Source organism: Sceloporus undulatus, chromosome 2 (genome assembly GCF_019175285.1).
Source record: "Sceloporus undulatus isolate JIND9_A2432 ecotype Alabama chromosome 2, SceUnd_v1.1, whole genome shotgun sequence".
NCBI classification, from domain to species: domain Eukaryota; kingdom Metazoa; phylum Chordata; class Lepidosauria; order Squamata; family Phrynosomatidae; genus Sceloporus; species Sceloporus undulatus.
The window spans coordinates 247,091,933-247,099,663 of record NC_056523.1 but is presented as its reverse complement, the minus strand read 5'-3'; positions in this window follow the sequence as shown (position 1 = coordinate 247,099,663).

Below are 7,731 nucleotides of genomic sequence, written 5' to 3'. Positions count from 1 at the left end.
TCTGAAAATTCTTGCCAAGAAAACTCTGTGATAGGGTTACCATAAGTCAGAAATGACTTGAAGGCACATAACAACAAGAAACTGATCTAGAATATCGGTACTGGTTAAAAAGTTTTACCTTGGGCATAAATGAGGAAACATGTTGGTGTAGTAGTAGTAGTAGTAGTAGTAGTCATCCCCTAGTGAGGGACACTAATGTGTAAGGATGTGGGAGAGGACCTTCAACTATGAGACTCTGGTTGTGGAATGACCTAGACTTCAGATGAGCCTTCATTCCAGCACCATAAAAACTGATTTTTTTTTACAGCCTTTGGGTCCTAACTGATTTCTTCCGAAGTGTCCATGCATATGGTTTTTAAAACTTTTAAAACCTGTTTTGACCTGATACATTGCTTGACAATTACTTTTGTGTAAATTATTTCTGTTACTTTAAAGTTTCAATTTTTTCAATGGCTTTTATTGATTTCTCATATATGCAACCCTAAGACCCAGTAATACGGGGTGGAATCCAGACAACAGTATAATATTGATAATGTTCATGAACAGTATATAATAGATACATTTTAAAAGAAGATTTATTGTGGATGCAAAGGGCCATAATCTATATTACCACTAGAATGAATGAAGGTTATTTAATGACAGGATCAAGTTGACTAAGATTGAGTGTGATAGTTGGACTCTATCAGTCACCATTCATAACAAAGCCTTGAGTGTGTTAGTTTCAAAATCAACTCACAGTTTTATGTATGTTTACTCAAAAGTAAGTCCCACTGTGTTCAATGGGGCTTATTCTGCTTAGTGCATGCATTTAGATTGCTTCCTTACTGTCATTAAGTAATTATTATGTGACCTAACAATGTGACAAAATACTGGAAATACATTACTCTCCTACTGAGGTCGCAGTAGAAGGCTTGCTGTAGTCATGAAGTCAAAATAAATATTAAATTATTAGGGGATCGAATAGAAAATATCAGTGTTTTATAATTATGTTTGATCATTCTCTGGATTGTATATATAATGAAGTCTATCATATAAAGTTTTGGTTTACCTTAACAAACATGCAGTTTATTAGAAGGTATAAAATAGGCTAGAGAGTGTTTAGTATATTGAAGAACTTTCTGGCAAAATGAGTGCAGAGGAGGAGATATCAGGACCCTGTTTCAGACTGAAATAATGTGATTCTATATACAGAGTGTCACATTACATTACCTGTACTATTTTCTGAAGCACAATAAACAAATAATTATTGCTTATCATTTAAAAAAAAACCTGTTACTATTGGAAGGTGCAAATTCTTCATATAAATATTTCACATGCACAAAACACACCAAAGTAGCATTCTTCCAAAATCTCCCCTGGTTACCCTTCATATATCAAATCATCTACAGTGAGTAAAAATCCTGAACTGCAGACATGGTGGGTTTTATAATAATGTAAATGAATGAGATTCAGTGGTTATTCTCCATTGATTCATGTGCATAATTCCCATTGATGTTAACAGAAGTTATGCAAAACATCAAGGCAAGATGCCTCCCTTAAGGTTAGCCTGTGGAAAGACTGCTAATTTGCTTTGTTTACATGTACCAGAAAGGTGAATAAATTACTACTGTAAATGATAACTAAAGACGTTGTAGATCTGCCTCTTTGTCTGTCGCAACAGTTCAAAGTATGAGAAAACTTAATAACTGAGTTTGCAACATTAATTTATAGTGTCATAAGAAGGAGGATTTGGACCGAAGAGGATTAATAAAGCCAGAAGTATCACTGGAGGCTCTTTTGTTGCCCTTTGTTCATAATGACTTTAGGCAGAGTGTCTGTTAGGAAAATTAAGAAGGGTCCAGGAAGGTGATAGGTGAAGATGGCATCCCTATTATCATCTTTCTAAATAGAATCTCTGTATATGTCTGTGCACATACATGTGTGTAAGGACAATTAGGGAGAAACTCTAGTTTTTGAGTGTGACAGAGTGTGAAAAGCAGTGAACATGGAACATTTAGTGAAACTAGGATGCCTGAATCTGAGATCTCCAGTGGATTATGTTGTCAGAGTTATGAATCCAGGGGTGGGAATCCTGCCCCCTGTAGGCTACAAGAGATCCCCTAGTAGACCAGTGGCTCTTACACTTTAATGCTGCAGATGTTTACAGTGTCAACCCCTAGAAATCCTGGGCATTGGCTATGCTACCTAGGACTTCTGGCAGTTTGACTCCAAAAATTCTGGAGGACCAAAGACTGAGCCTTACTGACCTATCCTGTGCAGCCCTTAGGCAATTCCCATGTTGGAAAAAATTATGGCAAAAAAGGAAAATTGCAACTCTTGGAAGACTTTATGACTACCAATTCACCATTATACAAGGTGCATCTCTCTGTACCTTTTAAGGTAGTAGCTGTCCATGCCACACAGCAAACAGACTGAGTCCCATTCAACTCTCAGCCTTCCCCCAGACTGGAGTCTGGCTTCTGGAACTGGTAATCATTGCCCATTGCAATTCTTTAATTTGCTATAATCCAATACTATCTTTTATATCTTGGTCTCTCTCTGTCTCGGTCTCTCTCTCTCTGTGTCTTTGTAAGTGCTTCGTGTGAATGTTCACATCTCATGAGTTGTTTGGGTAAATAAAATTGAGTTGTACTTAGTACTCTGGAGTTCTTGTTTTTCAGAACCAGTAAAAATTGGCTTGTGTCCTGGCCAGAGTTACTGTGGGCCTCTCACTGCTAAATTATTGAGCTAAATTAATTTCCCCATTCACTACAATTTGTGGGTGCCCTCTTGGGACCCCTTGCAATATAGGTAACAGAGGCATTGATACATGGATCTAGTACGCTGGTTTCACTTCTCTAAAGGCCCTGTTCATGCCTTCAGAATATACAAATTAAAAGGTATCCAATAAAAAGGACAAAGAGAAGCCAAGGTTATGTCTGCTAGAACTGTATCAACTACAGCATCCACATCAAAGTGGAGCTGAGCAATTTTATCTGAAAACTGCAATGCAAATTCTTCACAGCAGGTTGTTGAGTGATTTGTATTTTCTATTTAAGGGCCAGTATGTAATGACTTTTTGACCTCTTGGAATAGCTCCACTGGACAGCTCCTTGCTGATGCTGAACAATTTCTTTGCTGCCCACACTGCCATAGAGTAGAGTAGGCCTTCAAATAGGCTGTAGCCTATTTTCAGCCAGACGCAGTCTGATTTGTCCACCAAGATCACTCTAGTCTCTGTCTCCTTGTTTCATCACCACTCATTCCCTGGAAAACCAGGGAGCTGATTTGGCTTCGCTCCATATGAGGAGAGGGGGTTGGACTGGATGGCCCTTGCGGTCTCTTCCAACTCTATGATTCTATGATTCTATATGATTCATGAGAAGCTCAGGAGTGATTGTTTTGACCATAGCAAAGGCATCTCTGACCAAATAAGATCCAGATTACACACACACATTTATATGTGTAAATTAAAATAAAGTAAAGCTGTGCTATAGTTCGTATTCACTAAGATAAATGAATTAATGCTGCAATCCAATCCAGGAGCAAATCCTATTAAACTTGGTGGGATTTACTTCTGATTAGGCATGAACTGAATTCCAGTGTAAACTATATTGACACTGTGCATAAATACTTCAATTGTTTCAATACATTTACAACAAAATCTGATTTATTTCTATTTAGAAGTAAGTACCATTGAATTCAGTTAAAATTTACTGTCAGATAAAGGTACTTGGGATTGTAGATTGAGGCTGGCATTTTAGTTGTATTTACATGGAAGTCTCCAATGGGAACAATAGGAAACCGATAGGACCTTCATAATGTGGCTGCATCCTTAATTGCTATGTATATTGGGTCTTTCTGTTCTATTCCATGTGAGGATGGTAATAGAGAAAGTACGAAATATCCTTCCATGTGCTGAAGGCATGGGCAATGTGTGCAAGTCAGATGCCTTTGAATCCCACTATGCCCTACTGTAAGCTTGTAAGGTTTCTTTCTAAATATGGGACAAAATTCATATTATTGAGGGAATAATAAAAACCACACACACACACACACACACACACACACACACACACACTTTCCTTTTTGGATGGGCTGTGTTTTGATGCAAGGAGTTCTCCAAAACATGAACATATTGCCCAACAGAGAAAATTGTTCCTGATAGGCAGCTCAATAGCATGGCCTGAAGAACTGCTAATCCAAGTGGGAGTGGAGCATATTCCCCTGAAAAGGCTTGCTAATAAAGAAACAAATGCTCTGGAATATTGCTGTAATATCTGCAATGAACTGTAAAATAATACAAGTGAGAAAACAAAATTCCCAAGGCCTTGAAGCATACCAAGTTTATACATGATTATATGCTACTAATTTATACACAGTCACATGTTTATTCATTACATGCTACTCATTTGTACAGAGTATATAAATGACATACAGCCATTTCCTTTTCTTCTGGTTTGCAATGGCAAAGCCCAAATCAACAAATTCATATAGTGAGTTCATAAACAGGATTATCTGTCAGTTTGTCCTTCATTTGAGTCCACATCTGGCCAAACTGAAACATAATTTGGAGGATATGGGTTTGTTGGTATCATACTCTATCCAGGCCATCATTAGGAGAAAAATAATTAAAATTAATCATGGAATACCAATACATGAAACATATTTTTGTTGTTGATTATATCACATGTATTGATTTAATTTACAGCAGAAGGTAAGTCTTTTCACCTGGCATCATTTCATATCTGTAAGCTTTTGATCTTTATGTAAAAGAATAACAAGCAATCTTATATGTTTCACTGATGAAATAGCAATCATTATAAACTGATATTGAGTGGTGGGAAAAGTCCTGGTGAAGGGATCTAGTGGGTATGTGTGTAAGTTGCATCCACTTTTTACTCAAGGTTGGGCCATCAGATATCAGGAACTGTCAAGCATCAGTGTCCTCTAGCTGAGTTCCAATGATTCCCCCTCCCATCCCACCTAAAGAGCATAGACCTTGGGACTATTCACATCACACAGTTACAGAACTATGATTCCATTTTAACTGACATGACTGCCTCCTATGGAATCCTGGGGTTTGTAGTTTGGTGAGATGGTAGAGCTTATTGGCAGAGAATTCTAAATCTCCCTCCCTAATCTACAAACGCCAGGATTTCATGTGGTGTTTGCCATGATGGTTAAAGTGGAATGTAGCACTATAATTGTATACTGTCAATGGGCCACAGGTTATCTCACTCCTTCACTTTGTCTACCTCTGAGTTTTGTTTGCTCCCCATTCTAGAGTGCAACGGAACTCTGACATGGATTTATATATCTGAACCCATCAATCCTAGATAATTGAGTCATATGGTACAATGATTGGTTGGACTATAACTCTGGGAGTTGAGGATTCGAATCCTTGCTCTAGCTTACTTTTCTTCAGAAATTCACTGGGTCATCTTGGGTAAGTCACATGTTTTCAGCCTAAGAGTTAGTTTGAAGGAAAACAGCAGCAGCAGCAGCAGCAACAACAACAACATATAAGATAACTACAAAGTACAATTGGTTTGAACATGGACTATGCCTCTGTAGTATAGGGTTTGAATCCCCACTTGGCCATGGAAGCCCATGCTCTGCCTTGCTCTGCCACAGAAACCCACTGGGTCACCTTGGGCAAGTCACACTCTCTCAGCCTCAGAGGAAACCAAGTCAACCCCCTCTGAACAAATTCTACCATGAATACGTCATGATAAGTTCACTTTAGGGTCATCATAAGTCAGAAATGATTTGAAAGCACAAAACAACAACAACAACAACCAGGTAGACAATGAATCCATTATCATTGTCACAATTATCAAAACTATTAAATTTCTCATAATTATTGTGATCCAAGCAATCTTAAAAGGTAGTTTGAAAAGATGTGACTCCACAACCTTTTCCAAAGTGATGACAGTGATCTGAGGGGAGCACACCCCCTTTCCTGGACACAACAGAATAAAAAGCATGCTTTCAGGTGCTCATGTGGGTTTCTAGAGGCAATAATATTCTCAAAGCGGCCTCTCTTGAAACATCCTTAAGATAGGTGGCCCTTTAGAGAGCAAGGCCCCAAGTGTTTTAGAGCTTCACACCTTGATTTGCACTTTGGAAGATGCAATCAACCAGTGAAGGTCTTTCAGTATCCAGGTACTATGATCTGGATACCACAAACCAGTTTGTCACTTAGCTGCCAACTGTTGAATCAGCTGAGGCTCTGAGACACTCTTCAAGTGAGCTCCAACACAGAACACATTGCAGTAGCCAAGATAAGATGAACATGGGTGGCTGTGGGCAAATCAGGTCTTGAGGGCTCATTTGCCCCTCTTCTTCCTCCACCACTTGGCCTTCTCAGGAGAAAGCCAGGCAGAGAAAGAGCTTTGCAGAATGAGTGTTCGTGTCTCCTCCTCCTCCTGGCATTCTTCTTGGGAGAAAGCTGAGCAGCAGAGGAGCAAGTGTGAAGTCAAAGGCTTTCATGGCCGGCATCCATAGTTTTTTTGTGGGTTTTTCGGGCTGCATGGCCATGTTCTAGAAGACTTTGTTTCTGATGCTTTGCCAGAAGATGCCAGCCACAAATGCTGGCGAAACGTCAGAAACAAACTCTTCTAGAACATGGCCACATAGTCTGAAAAACCCACCAAAAACTAGAGGAGCAAGTGTTTGCCTATCCTCCTCTTCCACCACCGCCACCTGTCCCTTTCCTCAAGAAAAAGCCAGGCAGTGGAAAAGCCTTGTGGGGTGAGCATTCATCCGTCCTCCTCTCCTCCACCTGGCCCTCTCCTCAGGAGGAAGCCAGGTGGCAGAAGTGCCTTGAAGTCTTTCCACATCCTCATGGGGCACCTAAAATCCTTTGGTGGGCTACATGTATGTTGTGCAGGCCTGGCCTAGGTGCTGGGAACAACATGAGTTAAGGAAACATGCCCTCTTTTGCTTGCAGGTGCTTCCTCCCTTTCCTACTGTCCCTGTGTTTCCTTCACTCTTGTCCTTCCAGAGAGACCATTGCTGTGAAGAGTCCTTTCTCAGAATGGCATTTTGTGGGAAAGGTGTCCATGCTGCAGTTAAAGCTGTGTCAAACTACAGTGGCCCTTGTTATCTGCTGGGGTTTCGTTCCAGGACCCCCCCCCCCCCGTAAATAACAAAATCTGTGGATGCTTTGAAGTCAGGAGGATTTGTTGATTTGAAGTACAAGGAGGTTTGGCTCAATATAGTTCTAGGAATATCTTTTTATCATTATAGTGGCCATATAATATTACAATCAAAGCTCAGTCACTCACATGTTCATGAAATGGCACTAGGCCAGATACGATGATTTTTTTCTTCTTCTCCTTTTGTCTATTTCAACTAAACCAAGCTGAGGAAACATTTCCCCCAAAGTTTCCAAATTATGCTCCTTAATGTTTCAGTGTGTAAACAGCTGTTAAAATTAATTCCATAAATCATAAGGCTACTCTTGGTCGCCCCATGGAACCATTGGTGAGTATGTGCATGAAAAGAGTTTCTTAAGAGAACGGATTATTATTACTGATATATAATTTTTATTTATTATAACAATATTAAAACAATAATAATAATACAATTTATTTTTATCCCACCTCTCTGTGTTACACAACTGGGGCGGCAATACATAATAGTACAGTAATTATTACTATCTAGATTCTTGTTACATCAGAAATTCTCTCTTCTAATCATGGGCAGTAACATTCAGTGCTAATATTTAACAAGAGTCAAAAAATA